Source organism: Stenella coeruleoalba (genome assembly GCF_951394435.1).
Source record: "Stenella coeruleoalba genome assembly, chromosome: 6".
NCBI classification, from domain to species: Eukaryota; Metazoa; Chordata; class Mammalia; order Artiodactyla; family Delphinidae; genus Stenella; species Stenella coeruleoalba.
The window spans coordinates 87,544,951-87,565,494 of record NC_137151.1 but is presented as its reverse complement, the minus strand read 5'-3'; the positions used below and the strand labels follow the sequence as shown (position 1 = coordinate 87,565,494).

The 20,544-nt window shown below is 34.6% G+C and overlaps 1 protein-coding gene across 7 annotated transcripts in view; it reads left to right on the top strand.

Annotated features, from left to right (window-relative positions):
• LOC307187471 (uncharacterized protein) overlaps positions 1-20,544 on the top strand; it is a 1,029,543-nt gene that overhangs the window by 998,985 nt on the left and 10,014 nt on the right. For all 7 annotated transcript variants that reach the window (XM_079923575.1, XM_079923576.1, XM_079923567.1 and 4 more), the window contains one exon: positions 11,129-11,181. The gene's annotated coding sequence lies outside the window, so the exon portion shown is untranslated. The remainder of the gene's footprint in view (positions 1-11,128; positions 11,182-20,544) is intronic.

Sequence of the window (20,544 nt, the reverse complement as noted above, 5' to 3'; positions counted from 1 at the left end):
GATATCCTTGACAAGGATATCTCTATCCTTGTCTCCCTACATTCCCAGTACATACCTCAACTGCAGATCTACTTAAAAGGACTTCCCCTCAATTCACTTTAAAAAGGTGTTAAAATTTCCAGAGGCGTGAATAGTTCATGGAAGAATTGGTACAGTTAAGTACTTTTAACACCTAAGGAAGACTAGCAGGAATTCATTGAATATTTAAAATTTTATTAGACATCAATCAAACCTCTACCAATTTATTTCAATATCTGCATGCTGGTCAGTCCATCAGAAGGTGACACATGGACAAAGGCTGCCAAAGTAGGATTGGCTGGATGATTGTAAGGAATCTAAAATGACTACTACAAAAGAGGACTTTGAATAGCCAAACATGTAGGAGAGAATTATATGCAACTCCTTTTGAATCAGTTTAAGATCTGTGTCTGTACCTAGAGCTCAATTAGATGAAGTTTTCTTCCTTGTTGTGCTGCTGCAAATTCTCCATTAGCTGCCGTGGAAAGAGTGCACAGAGATAAGTGTTTCTTTTTTAAAAAGTTTGCATGTCTGGAAACATCTTTATTGAACTCACACTCTCAACTGAAAGTTTGCTTCAGTAGAATATTCTATTTTTGAAATCGTTTTTCCTAAGTATTTTGCAGTTCAAAATTTTCTTCACTATTTCTAATGCTTAATATTGCAATTATGAAATACTATGCCATTCTATTTTTTGACTCTGCATTTGACTGAATTTTTACTTTATAGAAACTTCTATATCATCTTATTTTTCTATGTTCTGTGGTTTCAGGATGCATGTGAGTCTTTTGCTATAGGATGTTTCTGGTACTTGGTGTGTTTAAATCTGGAAGTTTATGACATTGGGTACTGGAGAATATTTCACAATGTCTTTTTCATAATTCCTTGTGCCACATCCTCTCCTTCCATTTCTCCTTTCTCTCTCGCTCACTCCCTCTCACTCTCTTTCTTAGAATACTTATTGTGACATTTCCCCTCCTGAACAAATCCCCTGATGTTCCTAGTATTTCTCTCTGATTTCTGTATTTATGCTTTTTTTTCCTCTTAAATTCCTGGGGGAAATTCTTTACCATATATTTCAATAGCTATATTGAGATTTTTATTTCTAATATCATAATTTTAATTTCCAAAGGATCTTTTTGCTTTGCTTTCTTAATGTTCCTTTAATCATATTTTGTTTCATACAGGTGATATATAATTTTTATCTTTCAGGATATCAATGAAATATTTTTGGAAGTTTATTCTTCCATGTTTTGTCCCATTTTCTCCAAGTTTATATTTTGTTTTCTTTTTCTTTCTTTCTTCCTTTCTTCCTTCCCCTTTCTTCTTTCCTTTCTCCTTCCTTCCTTCCTCCCTCTCTCTCTTTTCTTTCTTTCTTTCCCTTTTCCTTGCTCCCTCCCTCCCTCCCTCCCTTCCACTCTCCCTTCCTTTCTTCTTTTTGCAACTTAATTTTATCTTGAAGTTTCCCTCAAATGTTTATTGAAAATCTTTAGCTCTCTCTTCATACATAAAGGTGTGGCACTACAATACCAATTGGAAGCACTGTATGTAAATATGATTATTAGCTGCTGACCTTCTGCAAGAATTACATGATATTGTAATTTAATTGGAAATCAAGTTGTACTATCCTCCTAGTCTTCTTTCTCTTGAAGATCATATTCTTCAGAGAAATTTTACAATCTCTTACCTCCTTCTGCCTGACAGCATTCTGGGCACTTGACAAGGAAGAAAGCTCAGAAGTATCATGATTGATGTGGTAGATTTATAATTTATCCAATAAGTTATAAAATACATTGAAGAAACTGAGCTCCACTAAATAGAAAGATACGCTTTTTATTCAAGAAACGTACACAAGGACCAGAATTATTATTTGTAAAAATGACAAAGTGGTAATACAGTAAATTTCTACTAATAAGGGAATAGAAAATAGGTTATTCAATAAAAATATGATAAAAATACTATGCAGTAGTTAGAAAAAAATCAGCTAATTCTTCATGCATAAACATAGATCTCTAAAACAAAAGGCAGTTTAAAAGTAATGTACACAGTACAATTTATATAATTTTTCCAACATAAATAATTTTATGATTATTTATGGATACATAAATACATATTTGTATTCATAGTATGTATGTGTAAATATATATCCATACATATATTTGTCTATCAACAATACCTAAGACACATGTATACATATGTCTCCAATGAACTATGTGCATATATGTATACAACTATGAATACTTACATGGTTGAGACCATAAAAACTGAAATAGAAAAACTTACACCAAATGTACAATAAGAGTTTCCTATAGAAAGGAAATTGTACCAAGGAAGGACCTCAAAGAGACCTCAAATTTATCTGTAATAATGTTTTGCTTTTTAAAAAAATGTTCTTATGCAAAAATTAATGTTTATTACCTCAGAATGGTAGATGCACAGGTTTCTCTTTAATATTGTTTTGCTTTTCTTTAAAAATTTTTTTTCAGAATCATAATGATAAACTCTTTACAAGAGCAGCATAGTGTAGTGGAATAATGGGGACCACTGGTTATGGTAACTCAGGGCATGAAATCTCTAGATAGGTGGGCAGTTGGGGACTGAAATCCAGTCTACGGCACAGAGTTGCATCAGCTCTGAAAAATTTCCTCCCCCCACCAAAAAAAATTATAATTTTTCACTCAGAGGAGGCAACTTTTTACAATTTTCATTAAAAAAAAAAATCTTACAGGTAGGTGGCAGCCCTGTCAAACAACATGGGCAAAACACTAAATCCATACTCAACTATTCAGTGTCAGATTTGGGGAAAATAACATATTCTGAACTTACATTTTTCCCCCTTCATCTAGGTATAATAACATATCCCTCTTAGGTTGTTACAAAGATTACCTTAATATTGTCACATTCTCTTTATTACCTTCAGAAAGGTTTTCTTATTTCAATCTAATCACCTTTGAGCATATGCAATAAAATGAAATATCATGAAAAATTGTGTTTACTTGGTTGATTTTTCTGACTTTATTCCAGTAAGGAAATTTTCATGAGAAATACAACATTGATTAAGTTAAATTTTTGAACCAGGCCAAGGAAATTAAAGCTCTTAATTTCATTGGTATTAAAGTATATATAACTCCCATGATTTTGGAATGCATAGTAAGACAAAATATTACTGAGAATTAATAGTGATTCCATTATTTCATTATTTTTACTTACTGTTCCTTCATACTCTCATACTTCCCTTATTTTAAATTTGCATATTTTTATAAAAAGACAGATGAGCTTCCTCAGTTTAGTCCTGTACAAGATGTATGTCTCCCAGTGGCTAGATGCTTCCCTAAGTAAAACATGGAGGGAATTTTGGACTCATTAGAGTAAGCAACAAACTCTAGGAGTGGGAGTCTTGTGGAATCAGCAATATGCTCTGATTCTTCACTAGACCTTTGAAATATCTAAGCCATAAATCTGAAGTGCATATGGTAAATTAATGCACTGCTTTGGTTGATGGTTTTTAGAAGTACTGTAAAAACAGAAAAAATCTGATTCCTCTGTTTTTCTAAGGAACAGTGTGATAGTTATTGTGCTAAATTTCTCTACATTTAAACTTTGAGATTTTTCTAACATATTTTATGTTACTAGTTAGGAAGACATCTGATCATGCTTTCTTCTTCAAATCTATTTTCAAATCAGTACCATGAACGACCAAAACCATGTACTTTGAATGGCATCTTCCTATTCACATGCTGTACTATAAAATCTCTTCGAGTAAGTTTTAACGTAGTTAAAAGAATACACATAATTCAATACAATATATATATCTTAATTGGTTGATTCAATAGTATTATATTTTTAATAAAATATATCATACAATCCCTTTCTGTCCTTTATATTTTGAGTTAATGTTCCTAGCCATTTAAGATATGTCAGGGTAAATCCAAGGCTATCTTAATTAAAAGTGCCAGTTTTATATGTTACAGTATTTTTGCAAGAACTACTAATTAACACTGATGATATTTTATGAGTTTTATTATCTAAAATTATAGAACATTCTGAAAAGTATCTTTCTTATGTATGTATGTCTCATGTGTCTCTTAAAAGAATCATAATCCACTGCTAGTCCCTCAATAAGTTTTAAGTTGTTAGGTATCCATAACCCAAGTGATTAAGTCATGTATTAAAAACATTACTGGGTCAAGAAACAAACAAAAACATGTAAATTTAGAAACAGTTATAGCTGATTCATTTTGTTATACAGCAGAAACTAACACAATAATGTAATGCAATTATACTCCAATAAAGATGTAAAAAAAAAAAGAACATATAAAGTGTACACTTTAGAAATGTATATAGATACATTTCTCTTTTAACCCTCAGATCCTCCGTTTATTTCAGTAATAACGTTCATGTAACACAGTGAATTGTTGTTTGGGTTAGAAATAGCCATATAGTGGGACACTTCTATTCTATTATGAAGAAATCCATTATTGCCTTACTGTCTCATCAGGCATTAGTTTTCCTATGGTAATATATATAAACATAAACTGGTTAGATTGGGTAACCTAACCAGTTTAAAAAAAAAGATTTTTTTTTTAAAACAACTTATTCAACATATTGGGTAAACTGTCTAAATGTCTTCTAATTATCTGTGCATTGTTCAAATTATATTGAAAATATAGGGTTTTCTGTGGTTTGTACTCTTGACGTTTATGTTCACATGCTCAGACTATTCCTAATGTCCAAATTTGCTAAGGTAGCTGGGACTGGGGAGGCTCCAAGCTTCAGGACCTAATGTATTGGTGCTAGTCTTACTTGATGAATCTTCGGGCCATGACCTAACTCCCATCTCCTCTCATGATGTTACCTTTTTATGTCTCCATGTGTTTTCCTATCAGTGACTCTTTATACCATCATTGGTCCATCACTAACTTTCTACTAATTTTGATCCCAACAGAAGCAAGATTCAAAACTATCCCATTTTCCTCAAAAGAAGCTCTTTGGCTCTTATGTAAATTTATTCATCTCTTCCAAAGTGATTAGCTCTCAGCTTTAAAAAGAAGGTGAATTATGACTTCTTTATCAAGCCATTGGTTTAATGGCATTGGTCTCCTCCTGGCTTAAAAACAAAAGACATTCAGAGGATTTTTGCCCCACAATAGTAAAAAAAATTGCTCCAAAGTGATTTGCTCCCTTCATCCTTTATATAGAAGTGACTGGGAAACTTTATTTTTTGTATGACCTCACTGGGCATCATTTTATACATGCTGCTTAGTACGATGTTATAATTTTCTAGAGGAAACCAGATGTGATGGACTAATAATCATTTCCATACTTCTAATTGTGCCATCTGCTGAGTGAATAAACTAATGACTGGCTAAATGAAATGATTTTCATCTGTTACTTAACATTTCAGATCTAAAGGCCATGACCTCAAATTGTAGTCAAGGACATTGACTGTGTGTTTATTTAAAAAGAGAGTTCTCCAGGCTATTCAAATTTCTATTTAGTAAAAACAAACAGTCCATATATTGTTGATTACTTGACAAAGCAAATTTATGTATGTGTCCTTTGCATAATCTTCGGAGACACTTTTAAAATATTTCATATTATATTATTATTACATCATTCTTTCTCATTTAACAATGAAATTACTTTCTTATCAAAATTATTCACATTAAGTCTTTAGACATTAAATGTTAACGCTTTTTTAAGTAAGTATCTGCAAATATGAGTTTAGAGGATGCCCATGACACAGCATTTTTTCTGAAAATTGGGTGCAAATATGTATTGCTTTTTATTTGTGAGTGCATTGCTTAGTCATTTGTCCCAGCTTTGAAGGTTTTGTTTTCTTTTGTATTTGATTATGTAATATAGTTATAGGAGTTTTAAGCACTACTGAGTTGAGTGTACAGGAGTCCCTTTGGGAATTTTTAAAAAACTTTTTATATTGAATGACATTGTTATAATTGTAACAAACTAAATATATAGACGATGGTGGATCAGGGCATCAAACCACAGACTAGACTCTTCTCATGTTCATTGGCTAGTCTGTAGTCAAATGGCGCTAAGATCCTAATTACAAAGACTAGAAAATTTGCTGGCCAAGTCACAGATGCAACCAATTTGGGATTGCTGACTTACCAGAATCCTGATTCAGTACAATTCCTGGGCACTTGAATTGTGTTCTTTTTTGTAGTACTTCTCCTGACTTGGCTCTCCAAGCTCAGAGCTATTGGTGTCTATACCCCTCCGCCATCAACTGCATTGTTAAATTTCTATTTACATGTATGTCTCATGACTGCATGATCCTCAATGACAGAGTTGATATTTTGTTTACCATTGTGGTTGCAGGATTCAACACAGAGCATAAAACACAACACAGTGCAGAAGACTTGTTAATGAATGATTAAATGGAAGGAGGACTTAAAGTCTCATGGTTTGAAAGTGATTCAGGAGTTAAGAAAGTGGACTTACAGAATATTTGATGATGATGATGATGTTGATGATGTAATCCTAGCTATGATAGAATGAAAAATGAATTAGGCTGTTTTCTGGTAGATGTTTATAAACAACTGAATCTATTTGAGAATTAAATGATAATAGTATGTATTTGGAATTTATGTGGCTTTTCATTATATGAAAGATTGGGATTTGGTAATACAAGGGATCTGGAGATTAGTAAAGAAGTTATTATTTCAACTGTGATAAAATATAATAAGAACTTCAAATGGAGCAAAAGAAGTAGGAACTGACTGGGGAAGGAGAGATAGATATTTCACTAGTGGAATCAAGAAACTTTATGACTGATTGAATGTGATGAGATAGTAATCAAGTATGATTCAAGGTTTAAGAAGGAACATGAACACTGTGTATAAAAGTCCATTATGTTCCAAAAATATCACATGTGGAATGTGGAGGAAGATGTTAATTTTATCTCTTTTCCACATTTTTAATAACAATTCAGGGACAGTATGATCATGTACAAGATCTCTTTTCATTGTGGACAGTATTTTTATAAACATATTGTATTTCTTTTTCTTGACTACAATATTCAACCCCTTAGTTACTTTCATTGAGAGAGTCACTAGGGTCAATTCATTAGTGCTCACTCATTTGGGTGACTATATGTTTATTTTTCCTAGGAGGTAATATTTGCATGATCTGCTTTTTTTCTGATGCTTTGGAGAGAAAAAGTTTAAATATTTCCTAGCAAGGAAATCAGTATTCTTCACTAATATAAAATTCCTCTATTTGTGGAAGTAAATATGTGAAGAAGAAAAATTAAAAAGTAGAAAGCAAAAACATTTAAAATTAAAAGACTTTTAAATTTGGTAAACATATGTGCATTTGCTTCATTGTTCAAATCAAAAAATAACGTACATTTCATACAGGCAAAATATAAGGTAAAAGTAAGCTAAATTTGTCTTTAAATATAGTTATGCAAAGAAGAAAGCTGCAAAGGGAAATTGTTTTATAATATATTTAAACTATTATGTACATTTTATTATAAATTATAATTTATATTTTTGTTCATATGTAGGTTATTAAGAATATCAGATAAAAAAGAAAACAAAAGTCATGGGGTTAAATAGGTCAAATACTGAAACTAAATATATGAATAATTTAACTGGAAACTTCCTAGAGCTAAGAATTAAGGGAGGAAATAACTTACACCTCAATCCACATAAAACAAATCTTCCAGCTTTGGAATAATTTTTATTATCCAAAGGTATGCCCCATATTATGACTTTGGGAAGTCTCAAAAAATATTCCTTCACAATTCTAGGAGAGTTTTACTCTGCTGGTCAGGATTTCCCTTTTTATTCTAAGGGATTTCTGTTCTCTTGTCACATATATTGCAGCCTATTTTCTCACTGTCATCTATTTTCAGTTCCTGTGTCCACTATTTTCTCTTTTTGGCCACTTTTGCACTGTACTACCTCATTCCTTTTATTAGCTTACAATAGAGAACCCCAGGAATTGTTGGTTTTATTGGATATTTATTGAAATAGCATTAATAAAAATTAACATATTACCAAAAAGCTTACATTTTAGTATTAGATAAAACCATAGTCTTTGCATACCACAGGTAAAACACCACAACCCAGCCTTTCTGTAGAGTTTATTTTCTGCCTCTCCCTCCTCTCTCTCTCTCTCCCCATATATATTTTTTTCTCTAATATTAATATCCATCAGCCTTTATGTTGCCTCAGAAATTCAACATCTGTTTTAACTATTGTAAAGAGATTCAGCTCACTCTTTGTTTCAGTTTCCTTTGAGAACATTATCTCTGGAAGGCAGTAGCCTACTCACCTTTTATCACCCAAGGTCCATTGTCAACTCCTTATAAACTATCATCTTCACTACTAAGAGTCTCTTGCTCTATCTCCTAATATGAAAAAGAGATGGCAGCAAGTTATTCTTTAAGTGGCCTTTTTTTTTCTTTCAATAAATATAATTGTCATAAGTGATTAAAATAAAACTAATCAAAAACTCCAGAGAAACAACTTCGCTCTTGATAACAGATGTTGGTTGAGTTTTGTTGTGTGACTACTTAAGAACAGGGCTGAGCAAAATATCTAAATGAGACCTCACTAAATAAGATATAAAGATGGCAAATAAACAGATGAAAAGATGTTCAACATCATGTATCATTAGGGAATCTCAAGTTAAACATTGAGATACCACTACACACCTATTAACTCACTAGCCACTGTAGTTGCTGACCTTCAATGCACCCTGAAAGGAGTTCAGGGTGGAGATCAAGAATGAGGCCCTCTGTGCTCTGGGAAAAACTGGCGGGACAGGCTGTCAGTTAGATGTATTCAGAAGAGTTTATGAGCCCAAATTCTTGCATCTTCTTATATCTAGAAACGCTCTTAAAATCATTACTGGATACATCTGCTCCTCGTGACTAGCGGCAGCCTTCTGCCAAAATGTGTGCTTGATTGCACGTATTCCCCTTCACCAAAATCACATGTACTGACTTCCCCCGCTACTTCTTCTGAGCGGTTCCTTAGAGCTATCTGAGAGGCTATAGTCCTCATTTTGCCCCAGATAAAACTTAACTTACAACTCTCACACTGTGCTTTTTTTTTTTTTTTTTTTTAGTCAACAGTGAAATTAGTATCTACTTTAGATAGTCACTTACCTCTCTGCCTATTCCCCAGTATCTTCAAGCTGGGAAAGCCATTGAATATGTTTTCACTCTTCCCCTGTTCTTTTTGCTTAGCTGATACAGGTGAATCCTGAATCCTCTCCTCACCACAAAGAAATTCAAGTTTTTGAATTCTCTGGAGTACAGTTGTTGATATGAGACAGAAGAATAAAGGAATTTGGAAAATCCATTCCCAAGATAATAGACTGTCTTGCAAAGCTATTGCCTTGTGCATAATCCAATTTGAATGTCAAAAAATTAATATTGCTTGGGCAGTTCTCTTTTCATCCCAGCTGTAACAAATTTTAATCTTCTTCTAAGCAGATGGATGCATAGGGTAGTCCAGGGCAAAGGCCAGGATACTCAGGAAAGCAAAAGGATGAAAACATGTAATTTTAAAATCAATTACTCCTATTAGAGTTGTTTATTTAAAGGCTCACCATATCTGCCTACAAAACTTTATTCTTCTTGTTTAATTTACTTTAATACTACACTTTGTACATATCTGTTAATCTTTTTTAATTAAAAATATTAAATATTTTACAAATAAGAATAATAAAAGATTTATTAAATTAAATCATTTATAAAATGCATCGCTTCACTCCTCTAACCTAAACAATTCTAAAAACACTTTTCCAAGAAGTACCTACTTTTTCTGTCTTTAAATAATTATGATAAATGTATCAACCTTAAGTTCATTTGAGTGAGTTTTGACAAATGCACACACCCATTAAACCCACTCCTTGGTCATGATGTAGAATATTTCATCAACCTGAGAGAATTCCCTTACGTTTCCCTTACAGTTGAACAGGATCAGAATTTGCCAGTCCAAAATATGCCTTTTTAGCATGAGGATTATTTTTAAGAAACAGCAGACATTGGATAAGCTCTGAAAACTGAGTAGAAGATACCCTTTTGTAAGAGACAGTTGCATTTATAAGGGAAATCTCCATATGTAAGGGTGTCTCCCTCTTTGTACTAGGAAGAAAAGAATGACTAAATCTGTAGAAACTCTTATCAAAGGAAACGGCAGTGGACTAAATCTGATTAACAACTTTAACCTTTTTTTTTACTGTGTTTTATCTAATAACCTCCTGTAAATTGTTTCCCCACCCACTTACATCTCCTTTTGCCTTTTGAGGGAGATAGTATTTAATGGGGTGTCTTAGGCCATTTTGGTTAGTAACTCAGTTTTCCTGGGTATCTCGCATGTATAAAGGAGGTATACATGTTATTAAACTTCTGCTTGTTTTTGTCCTGTTAATCATCCTTTTATTACAGGATGGTCTCAGCCAAGAACCTAGAAGGGTAAAGGGAAAATTATTTTTCCTCCCTTACACAGTTGATTACCTACATTCTAGAAGCAAACACTGCTCTGATTTCTATCACAACATACTTCTGCCTCTGTTCTTAAAATTCATCTGAGTTGAATCATAAATTATGTTATTCCTTTCACTCAGTATAATGCTTTTGAGATTAATTCTTTTTGCCGTATGTGTTGGTATTTCACTACTTTTTAATGGTGTGTAATATTTTATTGTAAGTATATAATTTGGCTAGTTTCTAACTTGGGGCTGTTATAGATAAAGATGCTATAAAAAGGTGTTGTTTGGTTTTGTATTTAAGTGGTTTTTGAGGACATATGTTTTTCTTTCTCTGGGTTAAATACATAGGTGTGGAAAAACTGCCAGTGTTCCAAAGAGGTTGTACTTTTTATACCTGCATCAGCAGTGAATTAGATTTCCAGTAGCTCCACATTTTCATCATCATTTGGTTGTCGGCAGCTTTTAAATTTAGCCAAATGTGTCAGTTGATAGTGGTATCACATTATGGTTTCAAAGTTGTATGTTTCTTTTCATGAATAATACTGAAAATATTATCATGTGTATATTGACCATTAAATATCCCCTTTGTTATAGTGTTCATTTTTTATTGGTTTGTCTTTTTATTATTGAATTATAGGAGCTTTATGTTTTGAATGAGAGTTCTTTGTCTGATGTTATACACATAAAAAGGTATGTAGTGATTATCTTATCCCTGTGTGTAACTTACTTATTCATATTCTTATTGATGTCTTTCAATGAGCAGATTTTTTTATATGAAATGTATCCATCTGTGTTTATTTTTGGTTAGTACTTACATTAGTTTCCTATCGCTGCTGTAACAAAATACTACAAATTTACTGGCTTAAAGCAGCACTAATTTATTATTTTACATGTTTGTAAGTCATAATTAAAATGTGTGGGCAGAACTACTTTCCTTCTGGAGGTTCTATGAGGAGATCTGTTTCCTTGACTTTTCCAGCTACTAGAGGTTACCTGCATTCTATAACTGGTGACATCTTCCTTGAGTCACTCTAACCTTGCCTTTTTCACATCTCCTACTCTGACTCAGACCTTTCCCCATCCTTTTCATTAGGACCCTTGTGATTACTTTGGGCCCAGCCAGATAAGCCAGCAAGATCTTTAATCACATCTGCAGAATCCCCTTTTCCATGTAAAGTAACATTTTCACAGTTTGAGGGATTAGTGCATATACATCTTTGAGGGGCCATTGTTCCATCTACCAGAGTACTTATTCTGTCCAGAGAAACATTTGCTTTCCTAAAGATTAGGGTGATTATTTTCTTTTGTTTATGCTATAAATTATATGATTATATCTATTACAACTTGTGTCTATTTTCCACCTGAAAATAATATTTGTGTAAGGAGTTAATTTTTTATTTACACAGTTACCCAGTTTTGCCAGAATCTTTTGGTGAAAAGAAGTTTCCTATTTTTACTGAGTCTTTTTTTTTTTGAAAATTGTTTATTCAATACCCTTTTCCTTCATATATAAAATATATAATTTGGCTACTCAATTTAAAAAATCTCTTGGAATTTTGTTTGGGATTGCAATTTGGGGTAAATTGTATGTTAACAATATTATATTTCTAATCCTTGAAAATAACACATCTCAAAATTTTAAAAATCTTCAATTTCTTTCACCTAAATTTTATAGTTTTTGAGGGTAGAAGTCTTGCATATCATTGGCTAAATTTACTCTTAGTTATAGAACATTTTTGGAAGCTCTAGTAAAGGTTATTTTAATTGTATTGATATTTTCCAATTTTTTATTTCAAGTGTATAAAACACAACTGATATTTTAAAATTGACTTTGTATTCTACAATCTTACTGAATTCATTCATTAGAATTAGTAGGTTTCTTCATTTGTTTGTTTTAATTTCTTTGAATTTTCTACATACAAGGGATGCCATCCATGAATAAGAAGAGTTTTACTTCTGAATTTCTATTCATTATCTCTATTTTTTTTCTTATTATACTAGACAAACACTTCAGTAAAATATTGAATATTACTTGTGGCAAGTGGGCATATTTGCCCTTTTCCTGGTCTTAGGTGAAAAGGATACTTCATTTAGCATTAGATTTATCTTAGCATTATTAGAATATGTTTTAAATGTTGTTAAATCCATTTTCACAACTTTTAATTTTTATTCCTTTAATTGGTAAATTACATCTGTTCTTAAATAAACTTTATTTTTAGAACAGTTTTTTCCTTAAATAATATGAAGATAATATAGAGATAACTTGTACCCCATACCCAGCTTCCCATATTATTAACATCTCAAATTACTACAGTAAATTTCTTACATTTAATGAACAAATGTTGATATATTATATTAATTAAAATACATACTTTATGCAGATGTCCTTAGTTTGTATCCAACATCACTTTCTTTTCCAGAATCCCATCCAAGATACCATATTACATTTAGTTGTCATGTCTTCTTAGGCTAACTTTTCTTAGAACATTTTCTCAGATTTCCATTGTTTATGACTTTGATGGTTTTGAGGTCTACTTGTGAGGTATTTTGTAAAATGTCACCAATTAGGATTTGTCCAATGTTTCTCTCATGATTAGTTGACACTTGGGTTTTGGAGGAAGACCGCATAGGTAAAGTGCCATTTATATCCCATAATGACAAGGGTACACACTATCAACATGACTTAGCACTGTGGATGTTGACCTTGAGTACTTGGCTAAGGTAGTTTTGTGATGTTTCTCCACTGAAAAGCTACCTATTTGTACCCTTCCATATTGCAGTCTTAGAAGGAAGTCACTATGTGCAACCCACACTTAAAGAGTGAGGAATGATGCTTCACTTCCTTGAGGGCAAAGGGTCTACTTGAATTATTTGGAACTCTTCTGCCAAAGAGATGTATCTCTTCTCCCAAAGATTGTTTCTTAACTGTTAAAGCAACCTTGGATCACCGGTATAATTTGGTCATGTTTTACTGGTTAAATTTTGTTATCATTCTGTTGAAACATCATTAATGAGACATATTGCTCCTTTTCTTTTCTTATAATTCTTTTCCCCAAAATCAGGGGTATCAGGGGTATGCAATATTAAAAAATGAATTGAAAAGTTGAAAAGAATTCATGTAAAATTTTTATCATTTCATCTTTAAATGTTTGAAAGAATTCACCAATGATGCCATCTAGTACCAGAATTTCTCAAGGAAAAAAAAATTTTTTTTAAAGTTAAATTTTATTGGAAATACATTTCTTTTTTTTTTTTTAAATTAATTTATTTTGGGCTGCGTTGGGTCTCCATTGCTGTGCGTGGCCTTTCTTTTTAGTTGCAGTGAACAGGGGCCACTCCTCATTGCCTTGCGTGGGCCTCTCACTGAGGTGGCCTCTCTCGTCTTGGAGCACCGGCTCTAGGTGCGTGAGCTCTAGAGCATAGGCTCAGTAGATGTAGCGCATGGGCCCAGCTGCTCCTCAGCATGTGGAATCTTCCTGAACCAGGGCTCAAACCCATGTCCCCTGCATTGGCAGGCAGATTCCTAACCACTGTGCCACCAGGGAAGCCCCTCAAGGAAAATTTTTGATTGTGTATTTAATTTATTTAATTCATAAAGGATTTGGGATTTTTCAAAAATTTTGTCTGCCCTTCTGAGTTGTTAAATATATTGTCCTGAAGGTTCTAAAAACATTCCCATTAAATTGAGCCTCTACGGTGCCTTACAAAGATCTTTTCTTCCTGGTGTTTTTGCTTGTGTGTAATCTCCTCCCTTTGATTGTGGGATTGATTTAGTGACTCTCTTCTAATAGATGAAGAATACCTGTTTGTCCTCTATTTTATGTCCAGTAAATATTCAATAATACTTTAACTTCAAGCTCTAAATTTTACTACTGGGTTTCTAAGCACTTTCAAAATAACTACCTTCAACCAGAACATTGCATTGCAAAAAAAATGAAAATTGCAAAATTTTAGGATATGAACATGAACTGAGAAAGTACATATATGATATATATGTGTATTATATTATATGTATAAATGATTTCATTCAATTATGTATATAATATATTTTAAAACTTTTCTTTTTAAATGTTTTTTGTTCTTCTTCTTAGTTTTTGGTAGCAAATGTGTTTGCAAATAGTTGTGTGACCTTCTGCAATATTCTAAATTTAGCCATAGTGGAAAGCACTGTCAAATAACAAAATACTTCATGTGATTAAATGAAAGTTCATGCTTTCCTTGATGTTTTTGTTTTAACACATTTATTTATCTTTATATCTCTAAAGTAATACTCTGCTTTTTAAAATATGAAAAGAAGTATGCAACCTCAATTTTTGTCAGTACAGCTAAATAAATATCATTTAGCACATTCTCATATCAAATATTTTTTTAGAATATAATTTCTTAATTATTTTAAGAATAATTCTATTTGAGATAGTTAATCAATATGAAATTATAGATTGCAGAAATGCAAGTTATAAAAGTTAATAATATAATAAACAAGCATCTACAAAATACATTACTAGAATGCTACTAACATATTTGAACTCTATAATCAAATAGGTAGTTTAGAACTACTGTAATTTTGTTTTTACAAAAATTCATGGTCAGGGGGAGATCTTCAAGATCTTCAAGGAGTAAGATGTGGAGATCACCTTCCTCCCCACAAGTACATCAGAAATACAATTACATGTGGAACAACTCCTATAGAACACCTACTGAATGCTGACAGAAGACCTCAGACTTCCCAAAAGGCAAGAAACTCCCCCACATAACTGGGTAGAGCAAAAGAAAAAAGAAAAAACAGATACAAAAGAATAGGGATGGGACCTGCACCTCTGGGATGGAGCTGTGAAGGAGGAAAAGTTTCCACACACTAAGAAGCCCCTTCACTGGCAGGGATGGGGACTGGGCGGGGGGGAAGCTTCAGAGCCATGGAGGAGAGCACAGCAACAGGGGTGCAGAGGGCAAAGCGGAGAGATTCCCTCACAGAGGATTGGTGCCAACCAGCACTCACCAGCCCGAGAGGCTTGCCTGCTAACCCGCTGGGGCGGGCAGGGCTGGGAGTTGAGGCTCGGACTTCAGTTGGAGCGCGGGGAGAGGACTGGTGTTGGTGGTGTGAACACAGCCTGAAGCGGGCTAGTGTGCCACAGCTGGCCAGGAGGGAGTCTGGGAAAAAGTCTGGACCTGCCTGTGGACCTGCCTAAGAGGCAGGAGACCACTGTTTCGGGATGCACAAGGAGAGGGGATTCAGAGCACCACCTAAATGAGCTCCAGAGACAGGCTGGACCTGTGGCTATCAGCACGGACACCGGAGACGGCATGAGACGCTAAGGATACAACTGCAGCCACCAAGTAGACTGTGTGCCAGCACAGGTCACTATCCACACCTCCACTCCCCGGAGCCTGTGCGGCCTGCCGCTACCAGGGTCCTGTAATCCAGGGACAGTTTCCCCAGGAGAACACACGGCACACCCCAGGCTGTTGCAATGTCACTCTGGCTTCTGCCACCTGCAGGCTCACCCCGCATTCCAAAATCCTCCCTCCCCCCAGCCTGGGTGAGCCAGAGCTCCCTAATCAGCTGCTATTTTAACCCTGTCCTGTCTGGGTGGGAACAAACGCCCTCAAGTGACCTACATGCAGAGGCAGGGCCAATCCAAAGCTGAACCCCAGGAGCTGTGCGAGCAAAGAAGAGAAAGGGAAATTTCTCCTAGCAGCCTCAGGAGCAGCGGATTAAATCTCCAAAATCAACTTGATGTACCCTGCATCTGTGGAATACCTGAATAGAAAATGAATCATCCCAAAATTGGGGTGGCAGACTTTGGGATCAACTGTAGACTTTGGGTTAGCTTTCTGCATCTAAAGTGTTTCTGGTTTTATGTTTATCTTAGTTTAGTATTCAGAGTTTATTATCATTGGTAGATTTGTTTATTGATTTGGTTGCTCTCTTCCTTTTCTTTTCTTTTTTTTTTTTTTTTTTTTTTTGTGGTACGTGAGCCTCTCACTGTTGTGGCCTCTCCCCACGCGGAGCACAGGCTCCGGACGCGCAGGCTCAGCGGCCACGGCTCACGGGCCCAGCCGCTCCGCGGCATGTGGGATCTTCCCGGACCGGGGCACGAACCCGCGTCCCCTGCGTCGGCAGGCGGACTCTCAACCACTGCGCCACCAGGGAAGCCCCCTTTTCTTTTTTTATATAAATTTTTAATATATATATATTTTTTATATATATAAATTTTTTATATATATATTTTTTCTTTTTCCTCTTTTTGTGAGTGTGTATGTGTATGCTTCTTTCTGTGATTTTGTCTGTATAGTTTTGCTTTTACCATTTGTCCTAGGGTTCAGTCTGTCCATATTTTTTTGTTTTGCTTTTTTTCCTTAGGATAGCTTCTAGCACATGTTAACATTGATGGATTTGTTTTTTGGCTTGGATGTCTCTTCTTTCTTTCTTTCCTTTTTTTTAAAATTACTTTTTAATTTTTTTATTTTAATAACTTTATTTTATTTCTTTTCTTTTCTTTCTTTCTTTCTTTCTTCTCAGCCATGTGACTGACAGGGTCTTGGTGCTCTGGCCAGGTGTCAGGCCGGTGCCTCTGATGTGGGAGAGCCAATTTCAGGACATTGGCCCACCAGAGACCTTCCGGGTCCATGTAATATCAAACAGCAAAAGCTCACCCAGAGATCTCCAACTCAACGCTAAGATGCAGCTCCACTCAACGACCAGCAAGCTACGTGGCTAGACACCATATGCCAAACAATTAGGAAGACAGGAACACAACTCCACCCATTAGCAGAGAGGCTGCCTAAAATCATAATAAGGTCACAGACACCCCAAGACACACCACCAGACGTGGTCCTGTCCACGAGAAAGTCAGGATCCAGCCTCATCCACCAGAGCACAAGCACTAGTCCCCTCCACCAGGAAGCTTCACAACTCACTGAACAAATATTAGCCACTGGGGACAGACACCAAAAACAACGGGAACTATGAACCTGCAGTCTGCAAAAAGGAGAACCCCAAACACAGTAAGTTAAGCAAAATGAGAAGACAGAGAAACACACAGCAAATGAAAGAACAAGGTAAAAAACCCACCAGGTGAAACAAATGTAAAGGAAACAGGCAGTCTACCTGAAAAAGAATTCAGAGTAATGATAGTAAAGTTGATCTAAAATCTTGGAAACAGAATGGAGAAAATACAAGAAACGTTTAACAAGGATCTAGAAGAACTACAGAGCAAACAAACAATGATGAACAACACAATAAATGAAATTAAAAATTCTCTAGAAGGGATCAATAGCAGAATAACTGAGGCAGAAGAAAGGATAAGTGGCCTGGAAGATAAAATAGTGGAAATAAGTACTGCAGAGTAGAATAAAGAAAAAAAATGAAAAGGATTGAGCACAGTCTTAGAGACCTCTGGGACAACATTAAACACACAATATGCAAAATATAAGGGTCCGAGAAGAAGAAGAGAAAAAGAAAGGGACTGAGAAAATATTTGAAGAGATTATAGTTGAAAACTTCCCTAATATGGGAAAGGAATCAGTCAATCAACTCTAGGAAGTGCAGAGAGTCCCATACAGGATAAGTCCAAGGAGAAACACACCAAGATACATATTAATCAACCTATCAAAAATTGAATACAAAGAAAGAATATTAAAAGCAGCAAGGGAAAAACAACAAATAACATACAAGGGAATCCCCATAAGGTTAACAGCTGATCTTTCAGCAGAAACTCTGCAAGCCAGAAGGGAGTGTCAGGACATACTTAAAGGGATGAAAGGGAAAAACCTACAGCCAAGATTACTCTACCCAGCAAGGTTCTCATTCAGATTTGATGGGGAAATAAAAACCTTTACAGACAAGCAAAAGCTGAGAGAACTCAGAACCATCAAAACAGCTTTACAACAAATGCTAAAGGAACTTCTCTAGGCAGGGAACACAAGAGGAGGAAAAGACCTACAATAACAAACCCAAAATAGTTTTAAAAATGGTAATAGGAACATACATATTGATAACTACCTTAAATGTAAATGGATTAAATGCTCCAACCATAAGACATAGACTGGCTGAATGGATACAAAAACAAGACCTGTACATATGCTGTCTGCAAGAGACCCACTTCAGACCTAGGGACACATACACACTGAAAGTGAGGGGATGGAAAAGATATTCTAAGCAAATGGAAATCAAAAGAAAGCTGGAGTAGCAATTCTCATATCAGACAAAATGGACTTTAAAATAAAAACTATTACAAGAGGCAAAGAAGGACACTGCATAATGATCAAGAGATCAATCCTAGAAGAAGATATAACAATTGTAAATATTTATGCACCCATAATAGGAGCACCTCATTACATAAGGCAAATGCTAACAGCCATAAAAGGGGAAATTGACAGTAACACAATCATAGTAGGGGACTTGTAACACCTCAGTTTCACCAATGGACAGATCATCCAAAATGAAAATAAATAAGGAAACACAAGCTTTAAATGATACATTAAACAAAATGAACTTAATCGATATTTATAAGACATTCCATCCAAAAACAACAGAATACACTTTCTTCTCAAGTGCTCATGGAACATTCTCCAGGATAGATCATATCTTGGGTTACAAATTAAGCCTTGGTAAAGTTAAGAAAATTGAAATCGTATCAAGTATCTTTTCAGAACACAATGCTGTGAGACTAGATATCAATTACTAGAAGAAATCTGTAAAAAAATACAAACACATGGAGGCTAAACAATACACTACTTAATAACCAAGAGATCACAGAAGAAATCAGAGAGGGAATTTTAAAATACCTAGAAAGAAATAACAATGAAAACACAATGACCCAAAACCTATGGGATGCAGCAAAACAGTTCTAAGAGGGAAGTTTATAGCAATACAATTCTACCACAAGAAATAAGAAACATCCCAAATAAACAAACTAACCTTACACCTAAAGCAATTAGAGAAAGAAGAACAAAAAAACCCTAACGTTACCAGAAGGAAAGAAATCTTAAAGATCAGATCTTCAATAAATGAAAAAGAAATGAAGGAAACAATAGCAAGGATCAATAAAACTAAAAACTTGTTCTTTGAGGAGATAACAAAATTGATAAATCATTAGCCAGACTCATCAAGAAAAAAAGGCAGAAGACTCAAGTCAATAGAATTAGAAATGAAAGAGGAGAAGTAAAAATTGACACTGCAGAAATACAGAGGATCATGAGAGATTACTACAAGCAAGTATATGCCAACAAAATGGATAACCTGGAAGAAATGGGCAAATTCTTAGAAAAGCACAGCCTTCCGAGACTGAACCAGGAAGAAATAGAAAATATACACAGACCAATCACAAGCACTGAAGTTGAAACTGTGATTTAATATCTTCCAACAAACAAAAGCCTAGGAACAGATAGCTTCCCAGGGGAATTCTATCAAACATTTAGAGAATAGTTAACACCTATCCTTCTCAAACTCTTCCAAAATATAGCAGAGGGAGGAACACTCCCAAATTCAGTCTACGAGGCCAGCATCACCCTGATACCAAAACCAGACAAAGATGTCACACAGAAAGAAAATTACAGGCCAGTATCACTGATGAACATAGATGCAAATATCCTCAACAAAATATTAGCAAACAGAATCCAACAGCATATTAAAAGGATCATACACCATGATCAAGTGCAGTTTATCCCAGGAAGGCAACGATTTTCAATATACACAAATCAATCAACGTGATACACCATATTAACAAATTGAAGGAGAAAAACCATACGATCATCTCAATAGAGGCAGAGAAAGCTTTCGACAAAATTCAACACCTATTTATGATAAAAACCCTCCAGAAAGTAGGCAAAGAGGGACCTTACCTCAACATAATAAAGACCATATATAACAAACCCACAGCCAACATCATACTCATGGTGAAAATCTGAAACCATTTCCACTAATATAAGGAAAAAGACAAGGTTGTCCACTCTCACCACTATTATTCAACATAGTTTTGGAAGTTTTAGCCACAGCAATCAGAGAAGAAAAAGAAATAAAACGAATCCAAATCAGAAAAGAAGAGATAAAGC